Raw genomic sequence first — 20,640 nt, forward strand, 5'->3', positions numbered from 1 at the left:
AGGTATCTGGTATTCTCATAGGAAAAACAAAACAAAACCCCAAAACAAAAAAAAAATCCCACCTCAAACAAACACAAAGGTATCTGTAGCTATGGGGTCCTCATCAGAATGTGCTTTTCTTCAAAAGAGTTGAAGGTCTGCTTTTTGTACTGAGCTCTTAGTCTTGACTAAGACCATTGCTGCTAAGTAATGTGGGAGATGATGTTTTAGATATAAAGTTTGCTTGAGAATGATGCTATGAGTGGAGTACATGCATTTGTAGCCACAGATCAATACACATGCAAAGGCACACCTACTTCTAAGGATACTTTATATATGTATTTTAAAGATAATTATAATAAAAACCTTAGTGATATTTTATTGCTGAAGTATTACAGATTCCTTCCCATCTGGTTAGCTTCCTGTTACAATGAAACATCTAAGATAATTGTTAACATCCATTTATTTTATTTTGTTTTGCTTTGTTTTTGAGACAGGGTCTCACTATGTCCCTCTGGCTATCCTAGAACTATGCTGACCAGGCTAGCTCCAAACTCAGATCCACCTGCCTCTACCTCCTGAGTGCTAGCATTAAAGGAGTGTGCCACCCCCACCTGGCTAACACACATTTATTTAAAAAAAAAATAAGTGCCGGGTGGTGGTGGCTCACGCCTTTAATCCCAGCACTCGGGAGGCAGAGCCAGGTGGATCTCTGTGAGTTCGAGGCCAGCCTGGTCTACCAAGTGAGTTCCAGGAAAGGCGCAAAGCTACACAGAGAAACCCTGTCTCAAAAAACCAAAAAAAAAAAAAAAAATAAGTAAATGACCTAAATACCTACGTGTGTGTGTGTGTGTGTGTGTGTGTGTGTGTGTGTGTGTGTGCTGATCTATAGACACAGATGTGCATTACCTGCATGCCTGGCACTCAGGGAGACTGGAAGAAAGCATTAGATCTTCTGGACCTGGAGCTATGAACTATTGTGAGAGGCCATATGAATGCTGGGAATGAAACCCCAGTACTCTGCTGAGCTATATTCCATAGCCCGTGAGGCAAGCCTTAGTAGGGAGATTCACAGGCATGTAATGTAGTTCTGGTAAGGGTGATGGACCATGGTATGTTATAATTAAAGATCATGTTGGTCAAGGGCTCACATTTGAAGCCAACAGGCACACACACACACACAGAGAGAGAGAGAGAGAGAGAGAGAGAGAGAGAGAGAGAGAGAGAGAGAGAGAGAACAGATGGGATTGCACTTCCCTTTCACAGACTTGACACATGACCTGAAGACCTTCCAGTTGATCTTACTTCTTAGAGATTGGACCACCTTCCAGTATCACCACCCTGAAAAACAGTTCTTATCATATAGATATTTGAAGGAATTCTGCATCCCACCCCATGGCTTGCCCACAATAAAAATCAGAGAAGAGAAGATTAAATAGATAATGAAAATACAAAAAGGGAGACAGTAAATAGCCCAGGATAAACTAGAGGAGAGCAGGAGGAGGGCAGTATGCTACCCATAGCCATGTGAAGCACTGCATAGCTGCTGACTCAGGGTTTCTGGACTAGACTTTAGAATTCACAAATGGTCAAACGTTAAGTCACATCCTCTATAGAGATCCAAGAAACCTCCAGGAACACTTACATTCCCAAACGAACAACTCTAAACAGCGTTTTTAAATCAGACTTATTTTCTTACCTGCTATCTGTCCCCAGCCTGTGTTTAAGCACATCCTGTATAATTCTGTCTGAGCTTTGCCTTGTTGTTGTTCTTTTGTTGTGTTTTGTTTAAGGGGGGTTGAAAAGAGGCACACACAGGGGGTGGGGATTATAGACATGAAGCACAAGGGTTTAACTCTACAGGTCTCTATTACTTTTTTAAGCTTATTGATATGAATGACAAATGGAACTAAAAAGTTTTATTGATTACTAGATTGTGGTTGTTGCTTTCTGCTATTTGGAATAGCTTGATACTCTGAGATGGAAATTAAATGATTTTTTTCCTCATACAGGCATTCGTTATTTTTCAGGTTCTTATTTTTCCTGAATTATTAAAAAAGGTGGCTTCATTGATGGTTTTTGAGTCTTACTCAGTAAACAGAAAAGGCAGTCCTAGGATGACCACTGCTAACACCATTGCTGATGCCTTTACTGTCAACACTACTGTCTCTTGTACTGCAAACACTAGTTAAGATTTGCCAAAACTCATGGTGTTTTGGGCCGTCCGCTCAGTGCATCAGCTTATTTATATTTTATAACAAACCTTTGAAGGCTACTCAATTATATGTGCACCGGGCTCACACAAGTTTTAGAATCTCCTCCAGGTCATGAAGCTTTCAGGGGCAGGGCTAGAATTCAAACTGAGATGTGTCTGTTTGTCTGGTTCGAAAGCTCCACACAGGTCATTGATCAAGGAATAGGAATGAACCTGAACAATGAAAGAAAAAAAATGAATAAAATTAAATTTCATCCCTTAGTTAAATTTTAGTGGAGAGCAAACTAAATGTACAAAAAGCTTACTTAACTTTGTGAAATTGGTATTGAATAGTCAAAACATTGATTTTCAAATGTTGCATCAGAAACACTTGGGGGAATTCATGTAAACCACAGAGTCCCTAGCTGTAAGAAGAAACCCTGGAATGGGACCAATGAATCTATAGTTGTAAAGAAATTGAAATTCTCCATTGATCTCAAAGTTCAGCCAACTTCAAGAATTGATGTTAATCCTTAAGAGCACAGTAATATAGAAAAGGCTTAAATAGTTTCAACCAGGGAGAGAAAAGATTGGGACTGCTGTTTGAAGTTATCTAGATGACTTCCAAGTTCAACTGATCTTAGAAATTACATACATGAAAAATAATTGTCAGTTCTTTTAGAATGGTGTTCATGAATTCTATAAATGATGTTTTTAAAACTTACTAATTATAGTGGCTTTTATGCTTTAAGGTATATAAAATTTGACAGTATTTACCAATTTCCTTGCCTTCCAAGTACTTCATTTTGACTATCTTACTATATCTAGGAATAGAAAAACAGTTTATCCTAATCATTTTAACTACAGTAATTGGTATTATTTTGTTTAGAAGCTATTTGAAGAGTGTCTAACCAAAACTTATTTCATTTGTCTGAACTCAAATTTTCCAATGTATGTAATAAGAAAGTTGGACCAAATGACCTCAACATTGTGAAAACATTTAATTTAAGGTCTTTGGGCACTATCCATTAGCTACCCAATTGTCTGGAGGCATTTTTGTTTAATTGAGAAACTTCATAATTCAGTAAATACTGAATCATAACATAAAAGGCCAGTTTTAGAATAACTGTAATCTTGCAGGACAGCTTTAAGGCTTGCATCTGAAAAGTTATATATACAGAAAGCCTAAAGGATCAAAATAGCCCAAAGCATTTTGGAACTGGACAGCTGATGAGTGGGTAAAGGTTGCTTATGCCTCACTGTCAGCTTGCCATTTTTATGAATATCAAAATCATCCATATACCAAACTGGCACATAAACAAACTCATCTTGACTGACGCTGAGTCCCTCCCAGGAGCTGGCTTGGGTCTACAGAGTACTATCATTAGTTTTAGTAGTTAAAAGCTTCACTCCCACTTGCTATTGCAAAGACTTGTATTGCCAGAATACTGTGACTTCTCTTGTCTTTGATTATAATATAGTTAAGAAAAAATTGCCTTTAAAAAATTAAGATATTTTATGCAATTTACAGTCTGACCTTAAGATGCTCTTGACAAGTTGTCTGAAAAGTAAGAAGAAATGGCTACTCCCAGACAGGTTTCGTCATTCTTTATCAGAATGGTTGAAGTATATATTCTTCATTCTCTGTCTTTTCTCTGGCTGATATAAGGTAACTGTTTTGTAACTGAGAGTTATGGAGAAGCAAATCTCAAGACATGAGATTAAGTATTCTCTTTGCTGGTACACACCATGTATGTGTTTGGGGGCTAAAAGAAGGGAAGGTGATACAATTAGATAGATGCTGGCCAGCAGAAGAAGGTCACCAATTAAAAGGCAGCAATGTCTGCCAAAGCAACATCCTAGGAAAAAGTCTAGCAGTACCAGTACGTGAACATTTGAATTATCCTATCACTTTCTGATGCTGTTCCCTATAATTTAAATCGACCTTAAATCACAGTATTCTTTACAAAGCAAAAAGACACTGCCCATGCTAGCAGTTGCTGAAACATTTTTTAACATTATGAAATAATAAGGCACCATTCTCTTGTGAGTGTTAATTTGGCTAAGGAGGGAAATATAGCTTATATTTGGATTGAATGTGGAAGAAGATCCTCATGTTAAATACAGTGGATGCTTCCAAATTTAAATACATTTAAAATAAACTACATTAACATTAAACTTTGCAATTTCAAATACTAAAAAGCCACACACAATGAGTGGGTCTATACTGAACAATGTAGGTTATACAGAACCCTGTAGGTTATTGGACATTTCTGTTATTACAGAAAGTTCTCTGAGATAGAAAGTAGTTTTCATGTCTTAAGAGATCTTTCTTGGTAATCTGAAGTAACTTTACCTAGCTGTGGCTCAGTGTGTCTATAAAATGGAAGGAAGCTGCTGTCAAAAAAAATTGGAATTGTGTGGGCATTCTAATGTAATTGCTAATTGATGCTTTATAAATAGAACAAAGAAAAGTGTTTGTATGTTTAAATATTAATGCGAACCACACTTTCACTTTCAGTGTGTCCCATGGGAACTCTAACAATCTCAAACATATCCATCTTTCCAACAGTTCTTCCACATAATGAGGCAAAGGGAATGCCCTTAATTTTGACAAAGAATTATAGGCAACTGTAAACTTGTACAATGTCTGTTACTAACTGTGAACTTCAGAGTGAATAAAGCTTCGCAGGTAGAAGAATGAACGATTCTATCTCATTTGCATGCTGCTCTTTAAAAATACCTTCACATTTATCCTCTAATTTGATGCCTAACACCTAAAATAACCCTGTGGGGCAGGAGGTGGAGTGTGTATTGTTAGCCCCACATTGCTTGTTCCAAGAGGCGAAGAAGTCACTGTTGAGGTCAGAAGGGTAGAGTCAGCAACAGAAACTCAGTTTCAGAGTGGCAGCTGTCAGGACATGTATTGCATTTTTGGAAAAGCAATGAAAGAAAAAAAAATAGGAATCTGGAGAATTTAAAGGCATTCCATCTGCTACTATTCCTTTTCTGTCTCTCTTAAGAAAATAAACTAGCTTCTATGGGAAAATATAAAAATATATAATATAATAAGATAAAACAAAAACTAACACATCAGTATTGGGCAAAACAAACAGAAGGAAAAGAGCGTTAAGAGAAGGCACAAGTAACAAAAACCCACTTGTTCACACATTCAGAAATCCCATAAAACTCTACACTGGAAATCATCATATACATGCAGAGGGTTTGTAGGCTAAAAAGTGAGACGAAGAAAAATATATAAATAAAATAAAAATAAAAATGAGATAAAATTTGAAAACAAGAAAGGAAAAGCTTGACACTATATATGAGATAAGGAACCTCCAAAGATGCTATTGAGTTTATTTCCTTTGGTCTATCCACTGCTGGGAGTAGGGCCTACCCTTATAAGAAGTTGGTTTCCCAATAAGACTCACTTGTAGGAAGCTAAAATTTCATCTGTAAGTAACTATCGATTGGAGATGTGATGCACATTCTTAAGGAAATGGGCATTACTTCACACCCTACATCATAGGAATATTATGAAACAAATAGCCACAAAAAATGGGATGCTTCATTTTGTCTAGACGTGTGTTTCACGCTTGGTGTGCATGTCATGTGTATCTTGTTGGGACCCTCAGAACTCATGGGTGAATTTTAATGGGAGAAGGTTTTTAGGGAGCAGTGTTAGCAGATTTGTATTATTTAAGACAAACACAAATGATATCATTTATTGTGTTCAGTGCATCTCAGGCATTTTTCGAATGTCTTAGACATCCTCATAATAACAGCAATTGAAAAGTGTCATGATGTGTGCTTCACAAATGAAGAAATGGAGGCTCTGAACTGTGAAGTCATTTTCTCTAGATCAAATACCTAGTCATTGACACAATTGCTGTTCAAATGTTCAGGGCCAGCTTCTGGCAGCGGTACTCTTTAGAATGTAGTGGTGATGATATTGTAGAGTTAATTTTACAACCTGACTTCTTTTTCTTTTTATGGTATGTCATAAGCTGTTCCCAACTCATTAAAAATTCTCCATAAATGGTGTTTTTATGGTACAAGAACCCATTTTATTGATGTATTACAATTTGTTTAGCCTTTAATGGTGGAATATTGTCTTCAAATTTTCTTTTTCTTCTCTTTTTTCTTTCTCTTTCTTTCTTTCTTTCTTTCTTTCTTTCTTTCTTTCTTTCATTCTTTCTTTCTTTCTTTCTCTCTTTTTTTACTATTTGAATAACAGTGACCATTTTTTTTGTGGGTCAGGGCTTTCTTCACAACCCCCAAAGAGAAATCCCCTGAAATGTCCCTGCCATAGCAGACAGAAATACGTACGAACTGCGTTCTATTTCAGATTGATCCCTCTGGGAATAAGTCCACACACTGAGCTACTCAAACTTGTTCATTCAGAAGGGCTATGCCTCTAGGTAGTGTATTCTGAAGGATTGCAATTTGGTTATAATGTCAAACTAAAAATAGTTTAATTAAGATACTAAATCAACTGAAAATGTCATTACAAGTCTATATTGAGGAGGTCTTAGAATTGTCTGCCCTTCTAAAACCTTTCCCATTGCTTTCTCCATTTAAGAAAATCCTACTAGTTTTTGATTTTGCTTTGCTCTAAGTCAAACTTGGCAGAAACAAATGGGAAGGTTTGGGTTAAGATATGAAAAAATTTTGCCTCACTAAGTAAATGGCAATTAAAATTATTAAGCTCCAATTGACCTATATCAATTGTCCATCTTCTTCTGTGCTTGGGGACGATATCCATCTTAAAGGGAAATCCTAGAAATGCTGAGAGCAGGGAACACACACCCTTCATTTCTGAAGGGTTCACTTCCCACTCCCACTCTGGATTGATGAGGAGCTGCAGTTCAAGCTGCCCTGCAGGGAAGCTCATATACCCTGTAATTTAAAGGGCTGTGGATGCCTCTTGGGAGACTTGGTAAAACATTCTATTTAGAGACATGCCTGCTGATATGACACATATTTTTATAGTTATACCTCTTTATTGCTGGGACATAAAAACCTGTTTTCACTCAAAATGTGCCTGCTTTCAGAAAATAGAATAAGAGGCATACAGAAAGTGGTGATCTTATTATTGTATATTAGAACTTCTGTTTTACAATCTCTTCTCAGCTCATCTCTTTCCCCTACAGCTATGGAGTCCGGGCAGCACAATCATCTGGATGCCTCTTCCTCTAAGCTGGGAATGACTCTGAGCTAACAGACCTAACTTTGGGTGCTCTCGTTTACTATCACAAGCACCCGACAGCCTAAGTCCCAGTGCAGAGCATCTTTCATTCAGTACCTCATGTCTGTATCCCCACTAAACGTCCTCTCTGTTTAGTCACAGTTTCAAAAGCATTAGGTGTATTCTCAGAACTGAGCTTTCACAGGTAGCCACCTATACACACATAAAGCCTGCCTTCACCTCACAGCCCGTAAGTATCTCAGTTAACAACTATCCCCAGTAGAACGTTGTAAAATGGACAGTCTCTACTCCTAAACTAAATGTTTTCATCTGACGGCATTTGGACCCCTTGTTCATCCACTACCTCCTGATAGAGTGTATGAGGAGGTTCACTGACTCCCCCCACCCACACCCAACCTCCGCATTTCAAAATAAAATCTTTTAAATCGTTTGCATTATTATTGTCGATGGCAGTATTGGTGGCGGTAGCGGTAGTGATGGTGGGTGGTGGTGGTGGTGGTGGTGGTGGTGGTGGGGTGGTGGGTGTGGTGGGTGTGTGCATGTATGTGAGGTGGGAATGCATGTCATGGTACGTGTGTAAACCTTAGAGGGCAGCTTTATGGGGTTGGTTCTTTCCCTGTTCAGAGGGTCCCAGTAATGGAACTAGGGGCTCTAGGCTTGAATTGGGAGTGTCTTTACCCACTGAACCATCTTGCTGGCCCATCATTCACTTCTGATGACAAAAGGTGTACCAGCTTTCACATGTCATCATTTCTTCCAGGTCCAGTTATGTATCTGACAGCTATAAGTCTCTCTACATACACCTGCTGAATAAATTAAGTAATAAGCTTTATTTTAAAAGAGTTGAAAACCTCAAATAGATGCTTAGGAATATGCTGGGCAGAGTAAAAACTGAAGAAAAGGTGAAATGTCATTATAAAGATCCAAAGAAGTAAATTCAGTATGTGAGGCAGGTATGAAATATTGTTCAGGAGAACTTGAGGTTTCTCTCATGTTAAGAAAGGTTTTGTATGTACCTCACATTTCAAACTAACTTCAGTTTCTCATAGAATGACATTTTCTTCTGTTATGGTCACTAGGTTATGTAAATTCATCTTCAATATATATTTCAAAATTAAGTCTCATGCAGATATTTAGGAAATACATATAAAATTGTGATGATAATAGGTAATATATAAATATAGTGTGTATGTAAAATTATAAAGAATTAATTTTCCATTGTATTTTAGTGTTTGTACTTTGATGTCAATGTACTCATTCCTCTCCCTACTCCCTTTATCCTTCCCTTCCCCCATCTCTCCTCTTGCTCTTATCTTTATCACATTATTTTGCATTGCAGATAATCACTTAGTTTAACCTGAAGGAGATGAAATAATACAATAGAAATACAAATTGAGACATTTGGGTTTTCTTCAGATTCTTTCATGACTCCAGGCACATTGGCTCACATTAGGGGTTTCCAGGAATACTTTATTCCAGATTAAATGAAATGGGATAAGAGGTAGCAATTAGTCCTAGTGATACTAAAGTGGCTCAGAGCTGTGTGTGTGTGTGTGTGAAGGGTTCCAGTTTTCTTTCATTTTTTGGCCCTATTCTTCTGCTTTTTTATCCTCCCAGACGTGAGCAATTTCTACTACCTACCTTCAAACCACATACATCACCATCCATCCCCACCATGCATCCCACCATGCATCCCCACCATGCACCCACACCATGCATTCCCACCATTATATCCTCTCAGATCTGAAGTCAAACTATACCCTTCTTTAAGTTGCCCCTTTAAATGTCTTGTCACGTTGACATGAAGAATAACTGATAAAGCATCCTTGCATGTGTTTCCAAGCATCCCAACCAAGTATCACAAGTGCAACCCTGGAGGACACATTAACCAATCTCCTTAATTTAGGTTTCCAGCAGTTGCTATAGCTACCATAATATAGATGCTGACTTTTTTTTCATACCTGGGGATCTCACCAAAATTCACCACTAACTGCTGTTAGAGAAACTGTCCCCAATATCCCTCCTCATTCATCTGCTTAAAGACTTTGGTTTTCCTTCTCTTTAAAGAATTCGTCCATGTGTTACTGGAGTGTGTGTTCCTGCTGAGTTCCTTCTCTGTAGCTGCCCATTCCTGCTCTCACATTTATTCTCCTTCATTTGAACTGCAAGAAATCTGCCTCAATTTGTTTCCTCTTGAGCACCATGCCCCAACACAGTCCTTGTAGTTTCTTTTCGAAGAGCAGCTTTCCTCAGGCCTGCATGTCCAGCTGACTCTCAGCTGCAGACTTCCCCTTTGATCTCAAGGTCCACATCGTTATTTCCACCTTCCTCTGGTTCTCCCATGTCTTACCTAGTTCTCTATGCTTGTAAGCATGTTGGATTAAATTTTGTACATGTCTGTCTTTTCCTCAGTGAATTCCTAAATCCCTCAGGGTCCAGCTTATCTTATCGATCTGCAGAATGTGGCACAGAGAAGGAAGAAGCAACCCAGTGTCTTTGTTGAAATGCATAGAACATTCTCCCAAATAAGCAGATAAAGTTGAACTAGCACAGCCAAACATATTTATTATTACATTAACAGTGTTGAATTTACTAGGACGCGAATCATTTGTGACCTCTTCATGATCATTGTGAAAAGGCTTTATACCTACTCACACCGTTTATACTCCTCCACAGGCATTCCCCCTGCCATGTCACTTAATTACCCCTGCCATGTCACTTAAGTGATGCCATCCTCTCAATTCCTTTGGCTATATCAACACTTGTAACAGTTCACACTTACACTTCACTGCTATATAAGGGATAATAGCACAGATATCACACACCATTAAAAGTGTTATGTGTATCCAGTTGTAAAATCTTCTCTGCTCTTGGTCTACCTGTGCCAATATGCACGCACTGATTACTTGCTCTCAGGGTTAGCGACCACCGTGCTTTTTATTGACCTCTCTATATACTTCACAAGTATTTACTGTAGGCTATATTAAGACCAAGAGAATGCCCTCAAATCACTGGAGCATTGCTTCATATCTTCTGATATGTTTTTAAACCAATATAGAATAATTAGTTCACTAGTCCTCAAACTCAAGGGAAGTTAAACAATCTTCCTAGATGTTCCTTCACTTTTTTCTAGATGTTTCCATCTAAGAAATAATGGACATTGAACAACAAGATGAAAGAGACAGACAGACAGACAGACAGACAGATAGGTAGACAGATAGATAGATAGACAGATGATAGATAGATGATAGAGTAATCCACTTGAGATTATTTACTTTAAACCTACATGCCACAAATTATGTATCCATAGCCATACATTCTGTTCATTAGGACAAGGTTAGCACATCTTATAGTTCTTACCTCACAGTTGGTAATTTGAAATAAACAAGATGATGCAGATCTTTAACTTATTTGCTAGACTTTAATGACATAAGGCAATTTCTCTCAAATCTTAGTTTCTTCCAAATATCTTCCACAGGAGGTATAGATTGTATAAGTTTGCTTAATTCAAGTAAGAGATAACTTAGCATTTCAACCACTATTTACCTTCTTTCAGGACGAAGCTAGGCATTTGAGTAAGACTGAGAAGGCCTCTCTAGTTCTTTCATTTCTCAGTGTTCACCAACATATATGGATTCCAGAGTTCATGAAACAAAAACAAACTCAGGACACATTTGGTTTAGAACATAGCATAGCCTATGAAAACAAAACAAAATAAAATGTGTTTTGCTTAACATTCTAGATGCTCTGAATTAGTGGGGGAAAACATGTTAATTTCAGGCAGCTCTCTGGGAGTTTGAGGCCAGTCTGGCCTACAGTCTGTAGGTCACTCTGGCCTACAGAATGAGTTCCAGGACAGGCTCTAAGGCTACACAAAGAAATCCTGTCTTGAGACCTGTCCTTTCCTGGAGGAGGAGTGAATTGGGGGGTGGGAGCTGAGGAGGGGAGGGGCGGGGTGAAGGGTAAGGAGGGGAAATTCTTGCCAGGATATTAAATAAATAAATAAATAAATAAATAAATAAATAAATAAATAAATAAATAAATGTATTAACAAAATTAAAAAGAACACATTGATTTGAGAAGCTGGCAAAACTATGATTAACCTCACTGGTCCTTCATGATGGGAACATTGCTAGATTGCCGTTATAGAAATGTTAGCTTTCACCCTAGAGTAGAACTGAGTCTCCATCTGATCATCCATCAATTCAAATATTCTTTATTCCAGAACTAACTACTGAAATGTTCTACATCTATGTTTAAAGATATCACCAAATTGTTTAAAAATAAAAAGGACTAGCTTAGAATGACTATGATATTTTACCAGAGCAAACATTAAAATTCCATGACTTTTATGACAAAATAAAATACCCAGTCATATTTTTAATAGAAAAGGCTTATTTAATATTCTTAGAAAAAGAAGTATTCACTATGTGTCAGGTACTACAATAAGCTTCAATGTGCTATGTATTTTGTGTGTGTATCTTTTAGAAAGTGAGCAGAATGGGGTGAGCTATATATAAGATGGGCTGTGTGGGGAAGAGTTCACAGACGTGATTGCTATTATAAATAACAACAGGAAAATTTATTTTAGGGGCATAGAATGATGAAGATTGAAAACCAAGAAGTAGAAAACGTAGCAGGTAAAATAATTGTGCACACAAAGTGACTGTGAGTCACAGGGAAAAATGTGACTTATATACACAGTGCTGCCTAGGGCTATCCTAGGCATGCTTATTTGGAAAGGAAGGTTTTCTGGAAATGATCTGCAGTAAACAATCTAAACACATTTCGAATGCCTCTGGTAATAACCACAGCAAGTGGACCTTTTCTGATACAAATTGGGTCATAATTATCAGGACCTTCATTTCAGAACACTTTCTTCTTGATAGATTGCTACAGTCTCCACACTAAATTAATATTGATTTAATATTTGGAGACCTTAAACAGTGTCTGTTACAAAGGTGGCACCTGAGCTGTGGTGTCCACCAACCCTTGAGCAGTAGAGGGAGTTGGATTTCTGCCATCTTCACAGTCTTGTAAACAGCGACCAGCTTTCTTTCTTTCATATTCTTGGCTTTTTAATATGGTTGCTTATTCCATTTTAGAGTGCTTTTCTTCTATGTAAATATTTGAAACCATTCTGAGTTCCATTAAACCATATATAGATGATTAATGCAATGCTATTTAAAGTAATAAATTTGTGCAAAAATGCTTCATAGTATTTTTTCATTTTGTTGTATTTTACAAATAAAATACACATTGAAATGACTCATAATCTCTCTCTTTTTGCGCGTGCGCGTGCGAGCACCTGAATGCACTTATCTTGTATGTAGAGTCTGGGGGTCTACATTACATGTCTTCTACTATTGTCCAACTTACTTCTTGAGATCACATTTTTCTCTGAATCACTACCTACTTGTCTAGCTAGGCTAGCCTGCCAGTAAGTGCTGGGAATCCCTCCTTCTCATTCTCCCAGAGCTAGGACTGCAGATTCAAGCCACTGCATCTGATGTTTATTTAGGTGCTAGTGAACACAGGTCTTCAAACCTGTGCAGAAAGCACTCCACCTATGAGCCATTTCACTAGGTCTGATCTTTCATCTTCCTTTAATGTGATTCTGATTTATAACCCTTCACTATAACAATTCTAAGTGTGATGGAAATAACATGGCTGCTTGTTACTTTAGCACAAAAAGAAAGGCGAGTGCTTTTCTTAAACAAAGGACATACTTCAGTGTTTTGCCTATGAGTCAGCCATTTTTGTTTAGGGGACTGTGCTGTATATAGGAGGGGATGGTCACCAACTACAGTCAGAAGGGCAGTTCTATCAGGCAGGGTTTGTATCAAAAACATTTCTTTCCTAATATTTTTATATAAATCATCATTTTATATTTTTTGTCTTTTCAAGACAGGGTTTTATGAATAAATGCATAAGCAACAGGGCCAGGTATATATCCGCCGATTCACCCAATGAGATATATGACTCTCAGGGAATTTTTTTCAGAGTTTATTTCTACATCAAAGTCCATCATCAAAGAAAGTTAAGGCAGAACCTGGAAGCAGAAACTAAGGCAAAAAGCATGTAAGAGTGCTGCTTACCTGCTGGCTCTTCATGCCCAGCTCAGCCTGCTTCCTTCCTTCCTTCCTTCCTTCCTTCCTTCCTTCCTTCCTTCCTTCCTTCCTTCCTTCCTTCCCTCCCTCCCTCCCTCCCTCCCTCCCTCCCTCCCTCCCTCCCTCCCTCCTTCCTCCTTTCTTTCTTTCTTTCTTTCTTTCTTTCTTTCTTTCTTTCTTTCTTTCTTTCTTTCTTTCTTTCTTTCTTTCTTTCTGTTACATACATTGGTGTTTTGCTTACCTGTGTATCTGGGGGATGGTATTGTGTTCTTTGCAACTGGAGTCACAGACCGATGTGAGCTGCCATGTGGGTGCTGTGAATTGAACCCAGGTCCTCTGGAAGAGCAGTAAATGTTATTAACTGTTGAGCTATCTCTCCAGCACACACACACACACACACACACACACACACACACACACACACACACACACACGGGTATTTCTTGCTTTAACTTTCATTTCCGTATTGATGAAGAGATTTCTCAAGATACTGTTTGAGGAGAAGTGATCTTGGAAATTTATAAACAATATACCTTTTGCAAGGATAAAAAGACATTAAAAATGTTACTATGATAATCTCCTAATGTCCTCCCATTTTGCTTCAGTGCATCATAAGTGTATGCTAAATCTCCATTATTGGTTTTACTCAGCTTCCTTTACTTTTCTTTCTATTTTTTTTTTTAATTTGAGGCACAGAACACTCGGTTAATCTTTCTCAAGTTCAGTATCAGGTATCATTAGCAACTAGTAACAAGTCTGGTTGCCAGAGGGTCATATTTTCACCTACAATTTGATGAATCAGCTTTCAGGCTTTGAAAGATTTTACTTTGGGTCTTATTAATTTGGGTGATTTTTTTGTCTTAATGTATATTTATACTAAAGCAATCCTGGTTACATTTGTTATCAACTCCTTTTGTCCATTTCCAAATATTAAAGGTGTTAATCTTCAAATATGTGAAAAATATGCTCAATAAGTTAAGTCCCAGCACTTTAAGGTGCATTAGTACTCTAAATGACTGATTCGATAAACAGGTATCAAAATACATTGTTATTTGCTTTTTCCTTTGTTGTATACAGATAGCCTGAAAAGAATTGTCATTTTCCCCCAAATAAACATATTATTTCTATAGATTAGATTGTTCCTTCTATCTTTTGAGTATCATAGACAAACTTAAGTGATAAACAATGGCAGACCAATCCTGGAATTTGAAATGACTCATCAAGTGAGTGAGTAGAGCATAAATTCTAAGCTCTCAGTGACCTCCAGGCAGCTGGATGGTTTCTCATGTCCTCTGTGCTCCAGGTTCAAAGTCCTAGGGAAGAGTATCCAACCTTTGTTTTTGTTGTTGTTGTTGTTTTTATTGTTTTGTTTTTTGTTTGTTGTTGTTGTTTTCTTTTTCTGTGTGCTGACTTTGCCAGAGCAGGGGGATGAAGGACCAGAGCCATTGCACAGCCAGCCTGCTAGATTTCTTCACCTCTCTACTAAATGGATGTGATCAGAATGTGCCTTGAACACAGGAGCCTAAATAACGGGGCTACGTTTTCTTGTAGAGCTCAGTAATATTTACTGAGACCAACAGCTTCATTTTCCTCAGTTCCTGCTGCCTTAATGGCTAGCTTCAGGGTGGGAGGTGGGAAGGGAAGGGAATGAGGGATTGCTGAGGGAGACTCATGCGACACAGTTAACGGATGACCTTATTAGAGACACTTTCCCTAGGCCTAAGTGAAGCCTTTTCATCTGAGTCGGCAAGAAGTGGGTCATTTTCCTGGTCTGTCATGCTCTGTGCTTTCTTGACTGGTGGCTGCAGATGCAGCAAGCTCTTGGTTTCCCTCCTGGCTTGGGTTCCCTGGGGTACACTAAATGGAGCAGTCTCCGTGAGCTGGATGCGGTTTTTCCATAGACCATTTGTTTCTCTCCTGACCTGATGGCTACTCCTTACTCTACACACTTGAAGCACATGTATCTACCATTGGGGCAGAGAGTGTGTTTCACTAAATCCCTGCTTTTAGGTTGGGTCTAAATGTAGTCTGGCCCAGGTGTCCAGTAGTTTTGAGTCCTGGAGGGCCAGAAATACTGTAGTACCTCCAAATGGAATACATACTCGAAACATTTATGGACACTCCGTAACCAGCTCAAACAGGAGGTGCACTGCTGTTACTTACCAGCTGTATAAGGAATGAGGTTGAAATTCCTGTGAGCTATTTCTGAGTTTATAGCAACTCCCCATAAGTATGGACTCTTCAGCACAGGTTATTGAAAGAATGACCATGGACCAGTGTACTTCTGTCGAGTCCTTTGACACCGTTTTCAGAAAGTTTGCCAGGAATTTGTCCTCTGTCGATCCTATATCCAGTAGGTGGCTGGCTGTCTCCCGTAGGCTCTCTCTGTCACAGATTATACATCAGTGACCTTTTTATGTGTCAGAGGAATGCTCCTCCACTCTCAGCTGATGCTTTAGGAGTCACCCATTGTGCTTCTATTTCTCCTGGTGCTCAGTTCAAGAGCCTATGGGTGGTCCTCTCCTGGGGACACTGAGTGGGCAGTATCTCTTGAAGCTGATGACAAAGGGTGTCACTGCTGTCTGCTGCTGAGGAGAACTGCTCTGAGTTATTTCCACGGCACAGCTTCTACTGCTCTCTCACAAGCTAAAAATAAAGGTTTGGCTCCATTCTTCTCCATGCTCAATACTCTTTTCTGTAAAAGTCTTGAAGTAACGGCAAGATATCTATATATAAGGGTAGACATCGCTTAATGTTGGAAAGCTCCAGGAATAGAGACAGCGCCTTGCTGTTACTGGACCCCAGTCCATCTGCTCACTGCCTGAATGCCAATACTCAAGAGAAGAGAACTGGTGGGATGGAACACAAGTTTATTCAAAGGCTAACACCCGGAGAAGAGAGATGGCAATTGTCCTCTAAAAGCAATCATTTAGGGCAAGCTTAGGTTCCTGAAAGAGCTTTATTGAGGAAGAAGAAAAGGGATGCAGGAAACAATGTTTAGGAAAGAGTGTATATCATCAGCGTATATGCCTTTGTTCATTTTCTTTTGCAAGAACATCACAGTCAACCTTGACCTCCTGGATTCTGTTTCTATAACTCTTTATTCACACATTAGTTTTCTGATAAACCTTGCAGCAGTTGAGGTGATGCATGGGGCAGAGGAAGAGCGGTGTTGTGCATTCTGATGTGATCTGTGGGTCACTAAATGTTCTGAGATTTGCAAATCTGAAGAAAGATTACTAAACAGTTAACAACTTGGTCTTTTAAATAGAGATATTCTTTCAAATTTAGAATGTTTGGCAAGGGGAGAGGAAGTCAAATGATACCTCCCAAAAGTGTCACATTGCCTTGAAATCCTGGCATAGGAAACTCTAACTCAATCACAAATAAACTGCTATCTCTCAATGGGTTGTGGTGGATTTAAAATTTGTAAAGACTTAATTAAGCCTGACTTGAAGGTTACTTTCATCCCAACATTGAAGAAAATAGAAGATAAAATGAAATTGCCTTGAAATTAGTCCTTAAAAATGCATATAGCATACTTTCAATTGATAGATAAGAAAGTAATTTTACGGAGTTATTTTTCTCCTAATTCCACAAATTGACAACTGCACTTTTACAGACTGGAAAGAGTGCACTAAACAAATATTTTCTACTGACAGACTATGTCCCAGATCCTTTGTGCTCTCTGCCTTTGCAATCCATTCTCCAGCAAACCTCAGCAATCAGGGGAAAGTCATCTCCTTCCCATTCTTTCACTTTTTAACATGTAACACTAGCACATATTCAGTCATGTTAGAACCAGAAATATAAAGTTTCTTGTTTTAAGCCCTTGGTTTATTTGCTAAAACTGGGCATGATTTTGGGCAGACAACCAAAGTGGGAAGCAGAAGGAGGGTCCCTCCCTTCTGCCCAGTGGCTCTGCAGGGATTTCTGTTGGAACCAGAAAAGAAGAATCAGGCAGAAGGCTTCTCTAGCTTCCAAGAGATAGCAAGTCAATAGTTGTATTATATTTGAGGTATCTGTGTCTGCAACAAAAGCACAATGGATAGCTAGATGGATTTATAGATAGATACCTAGGTAGGTGATAAAGAGAAATGAACATTCAGTGGAGCATTGTTGAAGAAGCATGCCGTTTGGAAGATTATTTGCTGTCAGACATGACACACATAAGGAAGATAAAGGAGAGTGGGCCAAGAAAGAATAAAACTATTATGAGTATGGAATTGTGGATGCTGGAAGGGGAACAGGGTGCTGGTCAGCACAGAATCACTGTGAAGATTAATAGAAAAGTAATGAATGTGAAATTAGGAAGCATGAGCAAAGAAGAAATGTTGCACTTCTCACCCCTCTCAAGACACAAAAGATGCATGTCCTGAAAGAGTTAATTTTCTGCTATTTTATTCTTCTATGCAAGGAAACATACTTTCACAGAGAAGAGTCTGGCTTTTGTCCATTTGCAAAGTGTATCTTCACATTATACTATATTCTATATTTTTTCTTTCTTTTTACCAATTTTACTTAATATATCCATTTTTTTCAGGAAATGCCTGAAATGAATAATAAGGTAAAGCCATGAAATATATCATTATTTATCAGATATAATGCTAGCATTTAGATTTTAGGTAAATAAATAGAAAATGTCATATTGACTACTTGCTCCTGTATGAGAAAATTGTCCCTTTGTCCTCAAGACATAAGATAAAAGCTTCATACATCAAATCAATTTATTGCTTAAAATCTTCATGCAGGGTTTCTTTACTAGACACAAATTATTTCTTACCTCTGATGCCTGCTAAGGGTTTTGCTTTCATCTATTACCTATGCAAATGCCAATGAGCCATCCAATGATATCTTCATATATATATATATATATATATATATATATATATATATATATATATATGCAGAACAATATCCTGAAGATTTTCATTACGTTTGTTTGATGATTTATAATTCTTTTTGACTTCCTGCACCCGAGGGCCTTACAGTTTGTTTGCCTTTTGTAGTCTTACACTTTTACATTTTTCTTTTCCTCTACATATTTTATCCATTATATTTCTTGTCTGTCTTTACCTATTTTTTAAATTTAGATGTAGTATTCAGTCTCCTCACTAAATTCACAAGAAATCTATTTACAACCTTTGTTTTTCTAGTAAACTTTGCAGAAAATGGAGAGAACGAATGCTGTAAGATGTTCAGAAACCCATTCTTTAAAAGCTTCCTTGTTGTACATTCCCCTCCAAGAAAGAGAAGGCAAAGTAAAACCAAATAACCCCATGGAGGCACTGACAATGTGTGCTCTTCAGTTAATGTCTTTCCCAGACTGGTAGAAAGCTTGACACTTGAGTTCTCTAAGACTGCGTGTGCGTGTGCGTGTGCGTGTGTGTGTGTGTGTGTGTGTGTGTGTGTGTGTGTGTTGTGGTGTGTGGTCTTGTTTAAATGTGGTATGTGTATGATTTATGTCTGTGTGTGGTGTGTGTGTATGTATGTGGTGTGTGTGGTTTGTGTGGTGTGTGTGTGTGTATGTGTGTGGTGTGTGTGTGGTGTGTGTGTGTGTGTGTACGTGGTGTGTGTGAGTGTGTGTGTGGTGTGTGTGTATGTAGTTTGTGTGTGTGGTGTGAGTGTGGTGTTTGCTGGGGGTTTAGATTTTATTGTTGTTGTTATGATGGTACTTTTACAGTGAACTGGGGAGTTGTAGGATTTACACAGTGACAAATTCTGGTGATCTTCCTAGAAGAATAAAAATGTCTTTAACTTTGAATTCTCCACAATGCTGTCTAAAGAATCGTCTGCAAAGATGTAACCTCCATAGATACTTATGGGTTTATTAAAAAATTCTTATTTCTGGTTATGCTTGACAGTTGAAGAACTCTCTAGACAGTTCCTGGTTCAAAGAAAACACTACATCTCAGATTTGCAAGTGTAGAGGGTGGAGTTTGCAGGATACTTTTTATGTAAATGAGAGCTTTCCAGGTAACTTAAAATTGATGAGATGTACAACTTTCTCTTGTCTGCTACATTGTGGAGGAGATGATTCTTTACATTTGAGATTCCATAGCCTCACAGGAAGTGGGGTGACATAGCAAGTGTGACCTGCTCATTTTTGGCCCTCTGTAAATGGTTCTTCCTTTCATACCTTGGACACAATAATAACACGCATGGTCAGACATATTGTGTTCAGTAACATGACCAGCTGAGTTCCTCCTGCATACAAGGCCATAGGTCTGAGAGTTCAGTAGGAACGTAAGCTTTAAACTAAACTGCACATTCAAGTGACATCCAGTGACACAAACTACAAGTGACACAAACTGCATACACACACACACCACATCCACACCACACACATACACACACACACCACACAAACCACACACACCACATACATACACACACACCACACACACACATAAATCATCCAGTTTATTTAAGCAAGTATGCATGTAAGTGTCCTCAAGTGCTACTCTAATGACATGAATAATACTGTGGCCTAGAAGAGCATGGGTCTGAAACTTTAGGAGTGCAGTACATTTCTTTCCATGTTGTTTCATATATGTACCAAAGTATATTAAAAATACCTTATTTGGGGGATTTAGCAGGCCATTCCATAATATCCTTGTGATATCCTCCCAAACCCTGATATAATTAGGAAATAAGATGCAGTAGCTAGTTCTGTCCTTTGACATGGAGAAGTGGTTATTTCTTTATGACTGATAGAGAAGAAACTGCAGGATTGTGGCTAATAGACATGCTAGAACTTTCTGTGTGTTCCCTACCTCTAATCAGCTTCTGTCATCACTAGTGTCTAAATTTTGAGACTGGTCCCGTTTTAGATTAGCAGGATGGCTGTGCTCACCTAGAATTGTAGGTTGATGCTTTTCAAGATGGGAACAAATACATAGACTATCTTAATTCCCTTCAATGGGGAGAAATCTATTTGCAAATACCATCTGGTGTTAAAATAACCATCACAGAGTCAGACCATCATGGCGTTACTCCGCCGTCAGTTCTTCCAGGTAGAGAAGGGAAGGCAGTGAGTAGACACTCCCCCTCACTTCACTTCTATTCAGCAATAAATCCCTTCAGTGTTAGCTAGATGTATGACTCTCAGAGAGGGACAGATAACAAATGCCAATTCTGGTCAA

The 20,640-nt window shown here is 38.4% G+C and overlaps 1 protein-coding gene across 4 annotated transcripts in view; it reads left to right on the forward strand.

Moving 5' to 3' along the window:
- The window catches only part of Lsamp (limbic system associated membrane protein), a 2,127,334-nt gene that overhangs the window by 1,614,885 nt on the left and 491,809 nt on the right, over positions 1-20,640 (forward strand). The window lies entirely within an intron of this gene.

The sequence above is a fragment of the Peromyscus maniculatus genome, chromosome 12 (assembly GCF_049852395.1).
Source record: "Peromyscus maniculatus bairdii isolate BWxNUB_F1_BW_parent chromosome 12, HU_Pman_BW_mat_3.1, whole genome shotgun sequence".
NCBI classification, from domain to species: Eukaryota; Metazoa; Chordata; class Mammalia; order Rodentia; family Cricetidae; genus Peromyscus; species Peromyscus maniculatus.